The following is a 19,511-nucleotide window of genomic DNA, read 5'->3' on the forward strand; positions in this document are numbered from 1 at the left end:
CAGAGAGCGGAGAAGGGAACCAATTGTAGCCTGGCATCCCCTATGGAGCATAGTGCCACCAATGAACGAGGCCAGTTTTTACTGTAAACCTGTGATGCGTTTGCCCTTTTTAAAACCATTGATTGTACTAGCTGGAGTTAGAATGTTATCGAGTAGCAGAGTCCTTTGCTGATATTTTGTATTCTGTACAATTAAACCTTGTTATCCTTGCAAGTTATCTCTTGGCCTATTTCCCTAGAGGATTGAATTTAATCTGGTGTGAGCATTAACAGGGACTTGCCTTTATTTGGTGACCCTGCCAACATGATCCCATCCCCCCGTAACTACAGAGGTATCCAGGCGGCCTCTCCAGAAGGGCCTTGGCCACCTACAGTGATCAGCCCCAAAATGCATAGGTTAAGTGGCCTTGTAGGAGCCATAGAAACCGCCTGCTCTTTGGAGTGGAATGCGGCCCCAAGAAGAGGTGCAGGCCAGTTGTGGAACCCCGTGAATGGAGGTCTTTGGGAGATAACACCCACATGAGTATAGCCTGCAAGGGATAACAAAGTAGGTTTGGGTATATAGAGCAGTGGATATAGTGTGAACAGGCGGTGACTGAAATTAAGAATGTGGCATGTTTATGGAGTGTGTTGATTTTTCATTTTTTTATTATTATATATTTTTAAGGATATTAAGGTAAAGGAAAATGGAATAGATGTAGCCACCCCCCCCTGAATAAGGGCAGAAGGTGACACCACTCGCACTTTCTCGACCAGTACAGGAAAAATATGAGGATACAATATAAGAGCTCCGCACAATTAGAGAGCTTGGGAATAGTAGTTTTTGTTGTTTTAGATTGTTATTTTAGTTTGTTTTGTTGGTGCAAGTGTAAGGACGAGGCCCAAGGGGTGTGCGTGGTGTGTGTGTGTGAGTATATCAGGAGAGTGTGAGGTGAGTATGTAAACATCTCTATTGGGGGATAGTGTGGTGAGGAGAGGGAAGACATGATTTTGGTTTTTGTGTAACTTGTTGACGGCATTAAGATATATTAGAAAAGAGACTGAACTGTATATCTGTTGAACTGAACGAATGACTGTTTAACTGTGGCGCAGTAGCTAAGGTACAGTCACACAGTCAAGATATGAGAGAAATACGACAATGGTGGTAGAAACACCCCTAGACCACATATGCAAGGCCCTGCCCCTATATTGTGAGAAGATTAAGAACTATCATAACCAATGGGTGACTGAGACTAAAGAGGGGGGTGCCCCACTCCTGTCCAGACCAGGGCTCTTTCGACAGAAGTATGCTGGAACATATGTCCACATACCTGACACCAAAATACAACAGGAGACCATTGCAGAATAGAAGGGAAGTATTCAACCTCTGGAAAATGTTCGAGGACACAAAGGATCCTAAGGGGGGAGGGCGACATGCGACAGGAGCATGGAGACAGACAAAGGGGAAAAAAGGAATATATCACCTAGCAACTCTCCCAGCAGAAGGGTATACCAAACCAACATAAGTATCGGCGGGCACGATGGTAGCAACACCAGGCACAGGCCCACCCCGCCATGTCTCACCCCCAGAAGTTACTCACATAATGGGGTGAGCGACAGAGAACTAGAAGTAGCACTGGCATCAACATGGACTGAACTATCTAGACTAAGGACAGCACATGATGAGACCAAAGTAGATACATCGGTGCCACCAATAGGGGCACCAGCAGCAGTGCACCCATAAGAACTGTTAGCGTAGAGCATGCATGAGAAACAGACAGCTTGGGCTATGAGAATGTGGTCTCCCGAAGGGGAGACAAATAATATGGGAGTGACTTTGTTGAGACAGAGGAGGATGGGGAAGGGCACACAGAACAAACACCCCAGCCCACCGCAAGATTAGAAATTAAGCGGGAAAGAAGACTTGGGGAGATATTTGGCAGGATAGCTTTGGCAAGGAAAAAGGGATGTGTGGCTAAAGGCAGAAAAGGACAAATGATAATGCAAATGCTGTTAATACACAAGGGAGCAGGAAGACCTCACTATGTACCCTTTATGAAAATGGACAAGAATAACCTCCTTAAGGCCCTCCCACAACTCATGGTGGGTGCTGGTAAATGGATGTATACATTTGAGAAGAACACAGCAGGAGTGCCCTTAGAAATAGAGGACATTAAAAGCCTGTTAGTGTCTGCAGTTGGGGACCAGTCAGAATCAGTGTGGGTCAAAGCAGGGTACCCAGGAGTAATGTTGAGCAATGATGTCCATGATGGACTATGATTAGAGCAAGGGTATGGGATGTGTTGAAGCAAACGTTCCCCGATACTCCAGACTTACAATCAGTTCTGCAGTGTACAATAGGGAATGATGAAGATGCAGTCCAGTACATTCTCAGGGTCCAAGAGATGGGGGAACAGAAACAGGTAGTGCCTGGGACCAATCAACCTCCCTTTTCTATTTTATAGTAAAAAAGGGCTGTCTAAAGAAGTACAGAAAGCGCTTGATGAAATAGCAGGGTTCGAAGCCAAAGGATGGACCGAAATTCAAAGTCTCATAGTTCACCATTGTATGAGAATAAAGGAGTGCAAGAAGGAAACAATTCAAAGGTGACAGGCTGAGGAAGCAAAACTAGTTCAAAATAAACTAGTGAAAGTAGCTGCAGTATCAATAGGGCCATCGCCTGAACAGATGGAAGAGGGAGGGTATGCCTCTATCTTGGCACATGCAACAATAGCAGCAATGTGGGCTGACAGGAGGACAAGGACAGTGGGGAGGAAACTGACAATTCTCTGGACCCCAGTGGCAGGGAGGGCAGCAACGAGGATGAGGTGGGTTCTGGGGTTCGGGGGGGGTGGATTTGGTGGTCCAGGCCAAGAGGAGGGGGTCCAGGGCAATGTTGGTCATGTGGGAGATGGGGGCATTTTTCAAGATAGTGCCGGAGTAGGCTGGGAGGTGGTTACAACTACAATCAGCAGTACTTTGGTCCACACCAAGGAAACCCCCAGAATGACTTCGATACCATACGAGATTCACCAGGCATATGCACAGTTACCCCCACAGATTTCCATCCCCTGTCACCAACAACACCAGCAGCAGGCAGTTTAGCCTTAGCAGCCTCGCCCCAACCCACTACAAGTGGAGAAAAGAAACGCTTTGGGCACTGTGTCCAATGGCACAGTGGCCCCATTTCAAGGCGCTTCAGTAGTAGGACAAAACCCTTTCTCGTTCCATGGAACAGACACATACCATGACTAGGAGAGCCCACAGAGAGCACTTGCATGTCCAGTCCTCTTAATGGCCCTAAATCCAGAAGAGAAACCGTTGGTGGGGGCAGAGATAGGAAACAAACAATTCATCTTTATGGTGGACTCAGGAGTAGAAAAGTTGTGCATCAGTGAAGGTGACTTCCCGCTATCCGTAAAAATTCTTCACACGCAGTGATTCTCTGGTAAGGTCGTAAGGGCCCTCCTCTTATACTCTGAGAGTTCTCAGCTTGCTTGGTAGGGATCTGCTAAGTAAGTTAAACATGACGATCACATTCACAGACCGTGGTATAGTCTGCACCACGTCTCGCATGTGTCCAATGAGAGCAATGCTCGTGATACACGCCATAGCACATGATGTAGTGGTAAGAGGCATTCCAGTAAATACTGACATGTTCATCAATGGCCTTACAGTGCTAGCATGAGCAGTGCCGCAGATTACCAGAACTTGCAGGAGAGTACCCACTAATTTTACCTTTCGACCCATGGTGTCCCCAGAGCTAGTTGCAGGAACGATACACTCCCTAGACCTAGAGGGCTAAGTACACTGGAGTAACAGTGGCCCACGCAGCCCCCGTGGTGCGGGGGGCCCCGCCAGCACATCTCCTGGGAGAGGCCCCCACTTGTAGAAAAAAAAACATATTTTTTTTCTTGCAAAAACATTTTTTTTTTCTTTTTGAATTCCCTCTGCATTTATAAAGAAATTATTTCTGTAACAGAAATAATTTCTTTATGAAGTCAGAGTGACTTCAAAAAGAAACGATGGGCCTCATTACGGATTTGGCGGCAACTGTGCCATTGCTACAAGCAGGTTGCCGCCAGACCCGTAATGATTTACCGGCGCCCGACTTCCTGGTAACACCGGGGGATTACAACCCCGGCGGTCTGGGAAGTCAGGTGCCGGCAAATGGTAAGTCCCCATTTCCATAAAGTCCTATCGGACTCTATGGGAATTCGGACCATAGAAGCACCGGCACCGTTAATAACGGTGCCAGTGCTTCCGTGAAAACTATGCGGGTGGGTGCCGTTCTGCCCGGCAGGTCTGACCTGCCGGGCAGGACGGCAACCGCCAGGAGAGCTGTAATATGCCGGCCCAGAAACAACAGTGCCGGTGAGCTTACCAGCACTGTTGTTTACAGTCCGGCATAGTTGTAATGAGGCCCAATTTCTTTTTTAAGTGTTAGGGCTCCCCTCAACCCCATGATGTGTGCGTGTGTGAGTGTATGTTGAAAGGGTTCACACTTAAATGTATAGGTGGCTGCCTGTGCAAGTGTATGGTGAAAGGGTGCACACTTAAATGTATGGGTGGGTGCCTGGGTGTGCCTGTATGGTGAAAGGGTGCACACTTAAATGTATAGGTGGCTGCCTGTGTGAGTGTATGGTGAAAGGGTGCACACTTATGGGTGAGTGCCTGGGTGTGTGTGCCTGTATGGTGAAAGGGTGCACACGTAATTTTATGGGTGGCTGTCTAGGTGTGCCTGTATGGTGAAAGGGTGCACACTTAAATGTATGGATGGCTGTCTGGGTGTTCCAGTATGGTGAAAGAATGCACACTTACATGTATGGATGGCTGGGTGTGCGTGTGTGTATATGGTGAATGGTATGCGTGCTTGCGTTCAGGGGTGCAACAAAACCTACATTTCGGGGGCTAACCCTTCAAATGTTGGGAGGGGTGCCAACTTCATGGGCGGTGTGGGAGGGGCAAACTTATTTGTTTGGGTCATCTAATTTCTTTATGCATTTTTATGAGACTATTCTAGTGCAGCTTCAATGTTACAAGCAGTTAACTCTCTCCTTTAAGGTTTAAAGCACCCACTTATGGACTGCTGTGAGAATGAGTGGTCTCCTGTTCCCTCTCTACCCTTCCAATCACTCCCCTGGCATGCAAGTATTAAACCCACATCACGATTTCAATTGCCTAAAAAAATTGGCATTTGAATGCAGGTACTAACAGTGAATTGCTTTATGTTAGTAATTGGTGGGTTCTTGTTAACAGAGAAACCCAGGTGCCGTTTAACATATGTGTCCTTTTCTGTCCCGCAACTGCTCTGAAGGTCAGCCAGATCTGGTCATCATAGCCCACCATTTTAGGGCGGGAGGAGTGCTGAATCCCAGTCAACTCAATGGTGTTGCGCCAATACTTGTGTTTAATGCCTGGATTACTTATTGGTAATATTCATTACTCCTAGCCCTAGTCTTCCTCGTCCCAGTGTGTATGAGACAGTACTTGTGTATAAGGTACTCTGCCTCATACACAAGTACTGGGATGAGGTAGAGGTACATGGAAGTAATGCTTGATTTAGCTACCTGTAATCTTCATTACTCCTAGTCCCACTCTTCCTCATCCCAGTACTTACCTATGAGGCAAGGAGCCTCAACCGTAAGCTCTGGGGCAAGGAAGAGGGACGTGGAGGTAATTCTGGGCCAAGGAGCTGATTTTGGAGGTTGGGGTGGGAGGGAGAGGGGATGTGTAGGAGGGGCAGGATTATATGACATATTATAATGGCTATCCATGTCCAGGCTAAGCAGGCATGATATGTGGCATTAGTGGCTAGAGAGGCATTTTGGTGCAGCCAGTCTAGTCATTCCTCAGTTTGGTATGACTTTTTTTAATGGGGCATTTATGATAAAGCAGTCCTGCTAAGTGAATTACCTGGCTAGACTGCCATTTGGGTGCTGCCAGTCAGCCGTTTCTTACTGCAGCATTGTATATTTTTCTGGGCATCTGTGATCAAATGATATGATACAAGTCATTTATAACGCACCTGCACACAAGTGTTTCTAGGCGCGACAAGACAAGGGATGGAAGGTAGAGGGAGGACAAGACAAACGATCTTACTAGGCCTTGTGTCATTCAGATCGTGCAAGTGCGATATCGAGAAGCGCAAGGGGAAAGGGACGGGGGAAGTACAAGGGAGAGGGGAGGGGAAAACAGGGCAGCAATGCTCTGACTAAGTGCTGTCAGGGCAGCACAGCTCTGGGTAGTGCAAGGAGAACAAGGGACTGTAGGGTTACAGTTACAGCCCCTAAGTGCATGGTAGGACCAGAGGCAGTGCAAGGGTGACTGATCAAGAAAGAGTCTTGACTCAGTGAAACTCTGAGAGTAGCCAAGCAACCAGTCAGTACAGCAGACAGGAAGGTCAGGTAGGCCAGCAGGGGAGGGAAAGAGAGAAAGCAGAGTAGAAGAGGAAAGCTGCTTCCAGAACTTCAGGTGGTCTGCTAAAGCTTGAGAGGGGCAGGGAGGCTATTACAGAGGGAGGCACCTGTGCAGGAGAGAGATCTACCCCCCACTCTCTTCCTGGAAAAGCGTCTAACCCTTAGAGAGTTGTAGGTAGCTGAGCGAAGGGCTTGAGAAGGAAGATATTTTGGAAGAGAGCGTTGGATGTAGTGCAGGCCCCGGGCCCAGAAAGCCTTGTGGACAATGCAAAGCGTCTTAAACTTGATACTTGCAGCAACTGGGAGCCAGTGGAGAGATTTCAGGGCTGGAGAGATACGATCCCTGTGCTTGAGGTCAAGGATAAGTATTGCAGTCCGTTTTTGGATTAGTTGCAGGGGTTGGATAGTAGAGAAAGGCAGATTGAGAAAGAGGCTGTTGCAGTAGTCCAGCCTAGAGAGAACCAGGGCTCTGCAGACAGTGAGCTTCTGGGGGAAAGTGAGAAAGGGAAGAGTCCCTTTGAGGAGGAGCAGCTGGTAGTGGGACTTCTTGGCAACGTCTGAGATGTGAGGAGAGAAAGAGAGTGGAGTCAAAGATGACACCAGTGTTGTTTGCCTCACAGGAAGGCGAAGGAAGAGGGCCCAAGGCGGGCGGCCAGAGTGAGAGAGGGAAAGCGGGGGCAGGAGTCCAAATGAGAAGGATCTCCATCTTACTGACATTAAGGCAGAGATAGTTCGAGGCACACCAATCCTGAATCGCGGATAGACGGTCGGGAATGAGTGAGAGATGAGAGGAGTCTGAGCGGAGCCTGAAGGAAAGCGGAGTGTCATCCGCATAACACTGAAAGTTAGAGCAGAATGTAGAGATCAGGTGGATCAAAGGGGCCACATAGAGGTTGAAAAACCAGAGTGAGAGGATGGAGCGGGGAGAAAGGGACCATGTTGGACCTGGGAGGGGCAGTCCAAGAGGAAGGAGGTCAGCCACTCAAGGGCCTGATCCGTGATGCCCAGGTTCTCATGGAGTCGATTGATCAGGCTTGATCAGGATGGCATGGTTGACCGTGTCAAAAGCACAGGAAAGATCCAGGAGGATGAGGACAGAAGGAATGCTGGAATCGAGGTAAGAGAGCAGAACTTCACAGGTGTTCAGGACAGCAGTTTCCGTGTCTCTGGCGCTGAAGCCAGACTGATGGTCATGGAGACAACCAACAGATTCCGTGTGGAGAGTAAGCTGGGAGACGACCAGCTTTTTCAACAGTTTGCCCAGGAAAGAGGTGATGGAGATTGGGCGATAGTTTGCCAGGCAGGCAGGTCGGCAGAAAGCTTCTTGAGGAGTGGATGCATTTGGAAGCATTTTAGACCCAGAATTGAATGGATTTGAAAAGTTTGGTGGGATTATGTCACGAGGGGTCAAAATTAGAGGGGGGTCTCAATAGATGGGGGGGCTCAACATTTTTAGATTGTTTATAACTTTGTTGCCATTAGACGTATGTGAAAACACATTTGCAGAAAGATTATATACCAAACCTTAAATGTATGTGCAAAGGCTGGATGGATTTTGTCAAGTGGGGGCTAAGTCATATGACTATTTTATATACGTACATTTTGACATTTTTCAAAAAATAAAACGTGGATGAATTTCCCGCAAAATCGTGCAAGCAGCATTGGCAAGGTCCAGAAAGCATGGTTTTGCAAAGGTGTTTGTGTTTTATTTTTTTAAACGTCTCAAAATGTAGGTACAAAAATAGTGATATACCTTTGGTGTCTGACGTATAGCCTGTGGCCATGGGCAGTGGCCAGATTGTCCAGCCCATGGCCAAAGGCATTACCCAGACAATCAGGGCCTTCTATGCGCAAGACTCTTAGGTTATAAAAAGTCTCTTGATTCAGAGGGCCTGATGTCTCAAACAAACGAAAAGTTTATTTGCAAGTACCCAAGTGCGGTGATTCACTCTTCACCCTGGATCCCCTCAGCCAGGCCCAGATCCAATTTTCTACCACAATAATTTCTCGGTTGACTCACAGTTCACCCTGAATCGCCCTCAGCCGGGCTCAGATCTCTTTTACAATTAGTGACCTTCATCTGGGCTCGGGCCAATTGCAGTTTGTATAAGATATTGAAGACTTTCGAATGTGTACAGGGGTTAGCTTGACCCATTGCAAGACCACTTCGATTTCATAATTCAACAATTTACATTCTCAGTTGGATACCTAAGATACCTAAGAGAGAATATTGAATGAGCACCCACGTGGCGCAGGACCACTCAGTATAAGTCATCTACCTTGGTTTCAAAAGTTAATTAACTCCTTGGAAATTCAATTACATTTGCGTTGCTCATCACATTCGCCTTGTACTCAGTTCCTTGCAACCTTGGTTCTAAGACCGACCGGTCTGCTATCAGTCTCCCTGATTCACTGGCTGTGCTGACTTTACTTCAATGGCTTTGTTGTAGGAGCAAAGGACAGTACCACAGCAGCAATTGATCCTCCCCGCCTCATCTATCGATGCAGGAGAGACCCATGTACCATCGACACACAATGATCCTTTCTTCAGCTTTAATTCCCGGTATTATGTTTCTTAATCTCGATGCCTCGTGAAAGCAGAGGTTTTCGTCCTCTATACAGGCCAATGGAAATTCCCTCCCTGCAACCCTTTCTGGTCTTGCGGTCTTTCTCCTCATATTGAACTGTTATCTCATAACTCCTGCTTCCTCGTGTGTTTTCCCTTGCTCAGAGTGTGCTTTCATGCTCCCTCTTTTATCCATGTGGGGAAGTGTGATAGAAGTCAGGTGTGTGTGATTATCAGTAATTGCCTGACTCTGACTGACCTTTGTGTTGGGACATGTCAGGTATACGGCTCTGGTATTAGTCCGTTGTCGCTCACAGTGAACTGTCTGTGAGAAAGTATTTGTGTCGGTAAAAGGGGAGGGGGGTTGAATTCCTATATATCCTACCTAGTAGGATGGGGAAACAGCGTTATTGGGAAGGGGATACTGCGTCTCACCCTTCAGTGTCCCACTTCCACTCACCGGGGACACCTCATACAGGTGATCGTCCTGCACTGGTCCACCTCCAGGAATGGATCCAAAAGCGATGGCTGTGTACTGGCCACCTTGATGACAGATCCCCGGGGACTGGCGGGTGAGACACTTTCAGGCATCTCACATTCACCTAGTGGGGGCAAAATTAAAGGGGGAGTCCCAAAATATTTGGAAGGCTTATAAATTTGGTGCTGTTTGACACATTTGCACAAAGGTTTGCATAAAGATTTTAGACCCAGATTTGAATGTTTTTGCAAAGTTTGGTATGATTTTGTCAAGAGAGGGCAAAATTAGAGGGAGGTCTCAACATTTTAAGATGCCTTATAAATCTGTTGCCGTATGACGAATAAGCACAAATGCTTTCAGAATGATTATAGACCGAACCTTAAATGTTATTGTTCAAAGTAATAATGGATTTTATCTAGTGGGTGCTAAGTAATATGATTATTTCTTCTACGTACACTTTTCAAAAAATAAAACATTGACAGATTTGCCGCAAACTCATGCAAGGAGCATTGGTAATGACCCAAAAGCATGGTTTTGCAAATGTGTCATGTTGGAGGTACATAAAATAGTGATATACCTTTGCTGTCTGAGGTATAGCCTGTTGCCCAGACAATCTGGCTACTGGCCATGACCACAAAGGACCAGCAATGAGGTTAAAGTGTGCATGGCCACCAGGGACCAGCTATGTGGTAAAGTCTTTCGAAATTGGGATATGTTTGAATGGGAATTTTTTTTTGTCGTGGCTTCAGCCCAAATGGCTGGACAGGATTGCAGCAAACATTTGCAAAGAGCACAAGCAAGGACATCAAAGCATGGATTTGCAAATCTGTTGTGTGTTTTATTTTTTCTAAAGTGTCAAAATGTAAGTACAAAAAACTCTGATATAACTTGCCTGGGCAATGGGCCTGGCCCTTAGCAAGGACATATGTGTACTCTGATTTGTTTAGTGTGGCATGCACCATGGGCGAAGCCCTAAGGTTGAATGGGAACAAATAATCTGCTTGCAGCTACAGCCTCAGGTGCTGGACTGGATCACACCAAACCTGCGCGAGGAGCATCAGCAAGGACCTGACAGCATGATTTTGCAAATCTGTCTTGTATGTACAAAAAATAGTGATATAACTTTGGTGCATGGATAGTGGGCCTGGCCCTCGGCAAGGACAAATGCGTACTCTGATTTACTTATTGGAGCACTAGATTTAAATGGAAAAAGAAATTCTGCTTGCGGCTGCAGCCTCGAAGTGCCGGATGGGATTGCAGCAAAGTTGTGCAGGGGGTATCAGCATCAACAAGGACCTGAAAGCATGCTTTTGCAAATCTGTCCTATGTTTTACGTTTTTGAAAGTGTTAAAGAGTAAATACAAAAAACAGTGGTATTACTTTGCTGCCTGGGCATTAGGCCTTGCCCCCGGCAAAGACAAATAGCCACTCTGATTTGCTTATTGGGGAATGCGGCATGGCTGAAGCCCGACGGCCATGCCCCATAGATTTTGGAGATTGGCTATGGCTGCAAGCCATGAGCACTGGCCATTGGTCACATTATGAGGTTATAGTGGACACTGAACTAGGATGCAGGATAGGTGCAGTGAATAACAAGGGTGGTTTGGTGGGGCTGGGTTCATGGTCGAGCCTCATGCTCTAGGCAATTCAGCCATGACTTGCATCCCCAGCATTCGCTGCTGATAACGACACACATCAGTATGCGTTGCAAAAAATATGTTTCTTAAAGGAGGTTTACAGTTGTTACATATATGTTAAAAGAGGAAACATTAATAACTTGTATTCAGTGATGTAACATCATAAAACGTTTTCATTCATAAAAACCTATGAAATTCAGTGAAAAAACGTTAAAGGGATGTGATGGTTAAAAGTAAAACCGAAATCCCCCAGAAATTCACCAGTTATGGTCAGCTAAGCAACCATAACTTGCGCCACCACTGTGCACTGCTAAGGCTAACACCCAGGACATCAAAGATGACATTACAAATCGCTCCCTTGCCCCCAGGCTGCCCCCTGGATGCCCCGGACCGGCCCATCATTGCAAGGATCCTCAATTACAGGGACAGAGATTACCTCCTTAGGACGGGCAGGGACAAGGGCGAACTAAGATTTGGCTCATCAATAATCAGGCTATTTCCAGACTTCAGCCCACAGGTGCAGGAACAGCAGAAATCGTTTCAAGCTGTTAAGTACAAACATAAACAGAAGAACCTACGATATGCTAGGATATTCAAAGCTAAGTGTAGGGATGTTGATTTGCTTTTTTGGGCTCGCGCCTGCCTCTCTGGCCTGCCTCGTGCCTGTGTATATTTTCCTTGTGTATCGGGCACGAGGCAAGACAGAGAGACGGTTGGCGGAGCCGCAGTTGGACGGGTTATCCCTGCGGGCCTGCATTATAATAAAGCTTACGCTTTAACCCACCTACCTGTGTCGGTCAAATCCTTTCAAATGCGGACGAGGTGAACGCAGGCCCACTGGGGACAGCAGCGCTGTAGGCTCCATGTTGAGTCTCCCCTTTGTAGCTCTGGGCCGTGTGACGGCCCGCCTCCCCCTGCGAGGGATCGTGGGGAGGCCTGCTTACGCTGTCCGCGCTAGTCTCCTGCCGATAACTTCCACGCTTGGGGGCATCAAATTATTCGGGCCTGTGCTTCGTGGTGGCCAGCCCTGCCCTTTCTTCGTGTACAACTAACATAAGGTGAGGAGGAAAGGGAAAGGGGAGGGGTTTGAGGACGGCGTAGTCCTGCAGGAGGAAGTGCAACAGTTTTACCGTATTCCCTGTTACAAACATGCATATACATTTTGAAGCCGGACTCCTGAGAAAATAAGGGATACAAAAAGTGGCTTTGCTCTAGCTCCTAGGGGCACTTGGAGGAAAATCTAAAGGAAACACGCTCTCTGGAGTTATAGTGTTTGCAAGGACACAACTTTGCCCTTGTGGCAGTGGAACAGCTCAAAATATACTGCACATTCTTCAGAAGAGTGCACTTAAAGGGTCTAGTGACAGAGAAAAGAACACTGGCAATTGCAGTACAGTCTCTACTACATTTGAAGTTATTGCATTTTGTTTTGATGATATGGTGACAAAAACCTACACATCTCGCAAATAACAAAATACTTTAAAAGTGAAGTGCTGCAAAATTCAGATACAAGGTTCGTTTCAAGCACAAGTGTCATCATGGCAGCAGCTAGTATGGCAGCTCCTCCACCATTTCTTCCAGAAGCAGGCACACCCAGTATAAGATGGGACAGATGGAAGAAGCTGTTCGACACTTATCTCATTGTGAAGTTTTTGTCTGCAAGAAAGGAGGCCATTCTTCTGCACAATTTGGGCGCGGAAGGGCGCAGTGTGTACGATGGGTTACCCAAACCACCTCAAGAATGTCAAGGGGAGACTGACTCTTATAGCACCGCTGAAAAGAAGCTTGAAATTCATTTTGAACCAAAAATAAATGTTACATTTGAGAGACATACGTTTTTCAAAAGGGTGCAGGAGCCACAAGAAACCGTTGAGAACTTCATAGCTGCATTGAGAACGCTCAGTCATTCACATGCTTTTGGTACTCTTGCGGACTCCTTGATGAGAGATCAATTGGTACATTGTACTAGTAGTATAACAATACAAGAAAGGTTGTTGTCCAAAGATCTTCCACTGGAGGCGGCAGTGGAAATGGCGCGAAGTATGGAACAAACCAGCAAGTACATGTTAAATATGAAGGCAGAGAAGTCTGAGAGTGAGGTTGCTGCAATTAGGAATCCTAACTCAAGAAGGCCGAATTCTTTCAGCGAAGTCAAGTGCTTCAAGTGTGGGTTGCAATCGGCATGTAGCCTCAAGTGTTTTCTGTCCGGCAAGAAACATAAACTATTTGAAGTGCAAGAAAAGAGGTCACTTTGCGAGGGTTTGCAAGGAGTCGGGGCAAGTCAACAGTGTTGACATAGGCAGTCCTTAACAAGAAGAAAGCCACGGAGTACCGGTTCAGGGTAAACATGTATTGGAAGTTGTTGAATTATACCTTGAAGGAAAAGGACCTAATGATGTCTTCTTGATCCAGGGCAGGGTGGTGACAATGAAGGTTGACATTTGTTCACCATGGACTTTTATATCGAGGTAGACATATGAAGGATGTGTACAAGGAAGTGTAGAGCAGCTAAGTGAACATATGATTGAACCATATGCATATGGAAATATTAGGATCAAGGTTCTTGGAAAGTTTCAAGCGTCCATAAAATACAAAGGTCGCAGTTGTGATGCGGATGTGTATGTCACACAAGAAGGATCATCCTTGTTGGGGTGGGCAGAACAAAGGAAACTGGGTATAAGGATTCAAGCTAGTGCTGAATGTCCAGTGACAGTGGCAGAAGTGAAAGACATGTGGGAAATAAATATCCCAGAGTTTGTTCAGAGAATTTGGGGGTGTTGAAGGACTTTGAACATGGTATTGTCCTAAAGAGAGGTCCTGTACCCAACGTACACAAGGTTAGACCTATACCACATAATTTGTATGAGAAGGTGAAGCAAGAAATACAAGAACTGCTACAGAGAGGAATTATTAAAAGAGTGGAGAGCTCTGAATGGCTTTCGCCAGTGGTTGTAGCAGCTAAATCTAATGGTGACATCAGGATATGTGTAGATTTAAGGGACTTACACAGAAACATTTTGGTTGAGAAACACCCCCTTTCCAACATTGGAGAAAAACTAACTACACTTGAGGGTGCAAGTGTGTTTTCATTGATAGACTTGTCCCGGGCTTATCATCAGGTGCCTTTGCTAAAAGAAAGTCAAATTTTGACGGCAATTGTGACCCCGTTGGGAACATTTAAATATTGCAGAATGCCATTGGACTGGTGTCAGCGGCCTCTGTTTTTCAGAGAATAATGGAAACTGTGTTGGAAGGTGTACAAAATGTAGTAGTTTTTCAAGATGACATTCTTGTCCATGCTAACTCTGAGGTTGAACATGATTTGATTCTTGTGAGGGTGTTGGAGAGATTGGATGAAGCTGGGTTGACAGTAAGGAGGAGTAAATGTAGGATAAAAGTGGAGAGTGTGGAATTTTTGGGGCATGTTGTTGATAAAAGTGGAGTGAACCCTAAAAAGAGCCTGGTAGAATCAATCAAGAATGCACCCAGACCGGAGAATAAGGAACAAGTAAGGTTGTTCCTTGGACTTGCAGAGTATTATCACAGATTTGTTGAAAACTTTGCAAGTTTGTCTATGCATTTGAGGGAACTCCTTGGAAAGGGGGTGAAATTTGCATGGAGTAGTGGGTGTGAAGAGGCATTTAAGGATATTAAGGAGGCAGTAATAAGTGCACCGTCAATTGGAAAGTTTGTAGCACATGACAAATGTGTGTTGGTTGTGGATTCTAGCGGCATAGGGTTGGGTGTAACACTAGTACAGTACAACAAGGATAAAGAGGAGAGAGTGATTGCTTTTGCTTCACGCCCACTGAGGGGGGCTGAAGCCAATTATTCTGTCATTGAAAGAGAAACACTTGCTATGTTCTGGGCTATTCACCATTTTAAGTATTTCTTGTGGGGTAGAAAATTTGTGGTGAGGTCTGACCACAAACCCATGGTTCAGTTGTTTGAGGGTGCCAAGTGGTTGATGGGATCGCCTAGAATCAACAGATGGGGGTTGGGATTGCAATTGTTTAACTTTGAGGTGAATTTCTTACCCGGGAAGAAGGACGTGGTGGCAGATTAACTGTCTAGACTGCCAGGGGAGAAGAAGGAGAGTCTGGGAAGAGAATGGAAGAGGAGATGTTGGATGAAGCTGTTGTAGCTGAGGTGGAGCACGCTGTTACGCAAGAAGGGCAGAAGGACGAAAATTTGAAAGTGTTGAAGACATGGACCATGGAAGGGTGGCCGGAAAGGAAGCTGTTAGACAGGAACTTCCAGATATGGTGGGAGGTTAAAGATGAATTATATTGGATGAATGATAAGTTGTGGAGAGGAAAATATTGTGTACCACCGGAAGGAATTAGGAAGATGTTGATAGACTTGGCTCATCAGGGTCATCTGGGAGAGGGAGCAATGAAGAGGAAGTTGAGACAGAGCTATTGGTGGCCGGGTTTAGACAAAATGGCAGAAATGAAAGTAAAAAATTGTGTGATGTGCCAGTCTGGTGATAAGAGTAAAGTGGTTCGTGAAACTCCCATGATTCCTAATACTATTCCGAGTCAGCCTTGGATGAAATTGGCTGTTGACATCATGGGCCCCATTTCAGGTATGGGCGAGAGTGTTAAATACTTGTTGGTATTAGTCGATTTTCATTCTAAATGGATAGAGTGGGAGTCAGTGAGAGAAGTGACAGCAAGTGAATTGATTATATTTTTGGAAAAAGTTTTTATGAGAGAGGGTGTTCCATCTGAGCTAGTAACAGACAATGGAGTGCAGTTTGTTCAGCGAAAATGAAAACTTTTCTGTCTAGTTATGGTATAAAGCACACGAAAACAGCTCTATATCATCGCAGAGCAAACGGGCTGGTAGAAAGAGTGAATAGGTATCTCAAAGGAGGCATTCAGAAGGCATTGAACAAGGGGCAACCATGGAAGGAGGTGTTAAAACACGTGACGTGGAGCTATCTAACCACGCCACACTCCATCACTGGTGTTGCTCCGTTTGTGTCTCTCAAATGGAGAGAACCGGGCACCAAGTTGTGTCCGGGTTGGCGTGGTTTGGCAAAGTCAGTTGTGGTGGATAGGGAAGGAATAATGAAATTGATAAGAGAAGGACAAGTGAGGAACAAAGAGCATTTTGATGTCAGGATGAAAGTAAAGGAGCGTGAGTGGAATGTAGGTGAAGAGGTATATGTAAAGAATCCCAGGTTTGTGGAAAAGTGCACTGAGAGCAAATTTCTTGGACCTAAGAGAATTTCTGCCATAAGGGGAGGTGTTTTTGTTGTAGAAGGAGGTGAAGTTTGGTCGAAGGGAAGATTGGCAAAAGCTGGGGAAGTACATCAACCTGATGATCGTGATGAATATGGTCAGAGTAGAGTGAATGATCAGTCCAGGGAAGAAATTAACAATAGTGAGATGGTGGTGCGTAATGAGAGTGAGGGGGTTACTTCTAAAGGAAGGATGATTAAGAAACCTGTTTGAATGAGAGAATATTTTAATTGAAATATACTATGTGTTACAATTCTTGAAGTCCGGTATAATGCATAGAGTCTTGGTATGAAACTATAGTTCTGGTTGTGTGTTTATTCTGGTAAAAAAAAAAATAAAAACAAATATATACGAAAACTTTATGTTCACAAATGTTCTTTATTGTTATCTTAGTTGTGTTAAGGGGGGGGATATGTAGGGATGTTGATTTGCTTGTTTGGGCTCGCGCCTGCCTCTCTGGCCTGTCTCGTGCCTGTGTTTATTTTCCTTGTGTAGCGGGCACGAGGCAGGACAGAGAGACGGTTGGCGGAGCAGCAGTTGGACGGGTTATTCCTGAGGGCCTGCATTATGATAAAGCTTACGCTTTAACCCACCTACCTGTGTCGGTCAAATCCTTTCACTAAGCTTTGCTTCCTCCATAATGGCAAATCCTGTTTCTTCACAATCCCCTCGGCAGCGGATAGATTCGTCTCTGAACTGCCTGACTCACCTGAGGCCCAGGCCACCCATAACGGCTGATCCACTGGCCTGTACATTGGTTCAATGCCTTCTCTGTTCCGTCTCCTGTCTGGTGGGCTGAATGTCTTTTCTTTAAGTTGCCCACAGAGGCTAGATATGTAAAAGCTACTCTCTATTTGAATATCAGCCTAAGTCCTTCAGTAATACAATATTGTGTTATGGTTGCTGGTCACTTGAGGTATGTGACTGCGTTCAGTACCCGATCAACACAGTCACTGCATTCATAGTTTTATGATGTTTGGGTTAATGGGAGGGTATGTGTGCCGGTAGGTTGCAGTTTCTGTTGTGGGCAGAGAGTGGTGGGGAGTTCTGGGTTTTGTACAAGGTGCCCATTCAAACTTAGTTCACTGTTGTAATCTCATTTTTCGACTGGAAGAATGGGTCCAATGGGTATAAATAGGAATGGCGCTCTGCGCTTTATGTCCCAATGCATAGTTGTCCATACCAATGCCAAATAATGAGGGACGGATCCTTAAACATAATATCCAGGAATATCAGGGGTGTCATTAATGCTAAGAAATTCAGGTTGGTGGCTAATCACGCCAGACTACATGGGGTCAATGTTCTGACACACCTGTCACCTAATGCCTCACTCCCCCTTGCTAAGGGATGGGCGGTTCATCAATGTGGTTCTTCCTTCTCATACCAATAGAGAGGCATTGCAAAATGCATACACCATTCAGTCAAGGTCCGCTTACATGAGAAGATATGTGATCTGGAAGGGAGGTATATCTTGCATGCTGGCGACTGCTTTGGCGTTAAAGTGCTGCTTATTAATGTCTATGCTCCAAATGTAGACTCGCCTGATTTCTTTCAGGAATGTGCTGCCATGGTCCATGAGTTTCCAACATATGAAGTTGTGTGGGTGGGGAATTTAACATGGTGCTATCATTAGACCTTGACAGATCAACAACAACACAGTCAATACTCCCTAAGGCAGCCACTACCTGGGGCGTCATTGATGAAACTCTTGGGCTAGTGGATATATGGAGACACTTGGACCCTAACACTAAAGAGTTTTACTTCTATTCAGGGGCTCATGGAACTTCCTTCAGGATAGATCATGCTGTCCTTGCCCCTAGTTGTCGAAACCCAGACCACTATGCTGTTACCGAGAACACTATCCAACCATTCCCCCATATTGGCAGTGATCTTTGTCCCTGACTCGCTGCTCAGCCCCCCTCGCTGGTGCTTAGGCCCCAGAGCCCTGAAAGACGTGCTGTTCTGAGGCGGCATCCAAGGCGACATCCTACAATATTCCATAATAACGCAGACTCTGTCCCCTACTACAGGACTGTCTGGGAGGCGTATATAAGAGTAGCTGCATCTCAAGGGAGGGAGGTGTTCTAAAATCTTTGCGGGCTACGCTGCATCACCTATAGGTGGAGGTCAAAGACCTGGAACATAGACAGGCTCAAGGGAGCTAATCTGAGCTCGAGAAACTACTCACGAAAAGCGGTTTGAACACTCTGAGACCGCGTTCAGGGTAGACAAATAAATGGGGGACCCCGTCCTTGCTACTAAATATGTAAAGGGCGGCAGACCAAGTCGTACCCTAGCCTGGGCAATCCATAAAGATAGGGGACACAGGGGAATTATGGAGGTTATGGACCCCCGACGGGAATCAGGTCCAGGAACCCGGCAAGATCAATAAAGTGTTTATTGACTATTATGTTAGACAATACTCCTCCCAATTGAACGCCTCTTCTGAAGACATCAGAACCTACTTGGACCGGGTCACCCTGGGTTGGCTGGATCGCTCGCTTGCATATTTGATGAACACCCCCCTTCTATCGAGGAGATCCGCGGGGTGATTTGCGATCTTCCTAGTAGTAAGGCCCCGGGACAAGATAGAATCTCAGCTGAATTTTACAAAGATTATGCAGATAACCTTGCCGCGCATCTATGCAACATGTACAAATTCTCTATGTCAGCGAGAGTCCTCCCCGAGTCATCCAGGATGGCGGTGGTCACACTTCTGCTATAACCTGGTAAAGTCCCCCAAAAATGCGCATCATATAGCCCCTATCCCTCATCAATACTGACAACAAAATCCTAGCTTAATTACGAGCAGATTGTCTCCTTCCACACATGAACACCCTAGTCATCCCTAGTCGTCCCCAATCGGGCCTGATTTATCCCTGGCAGATCCACCCAAAATAACCTAAGACGACTCGTCACTGTGATGCATAACGTGAAAAAAGAGCTCCCCATTATAGTTGTGGCCCTCAAAGCTGAGAAGGCCTTCGACTCCATTGAATGGCCCTTCTTGTTTGAAATACTCCGTAGATCAGGGTTAGGTCTCCATTACATTCAATGGGTCCAACTGCTATACACTTCCCCAAAGGCTACGATTTTGTCCAACCCATTAAATTTAGGCATGATATCCCCTACTAGGGGAACTAGACAAGGGTGACCTTTCTCCCGTATCTTCTTCTCTTTGGCA

Source organism: Ambystoma mexicanum, chromosome 9, assembly GCF_040938575.1.
Source record: "Ambystoma mexicanum isolate Mex_15411 chromosome 9, UKY_AmexF1_1, whole genome shotgun sequence".
NCBI lineage: Eukaryota > Metazoa > Chordata > Amphibia > Caudata > Ambystomatidae > Ambystoma > Ambystoma mexicanum.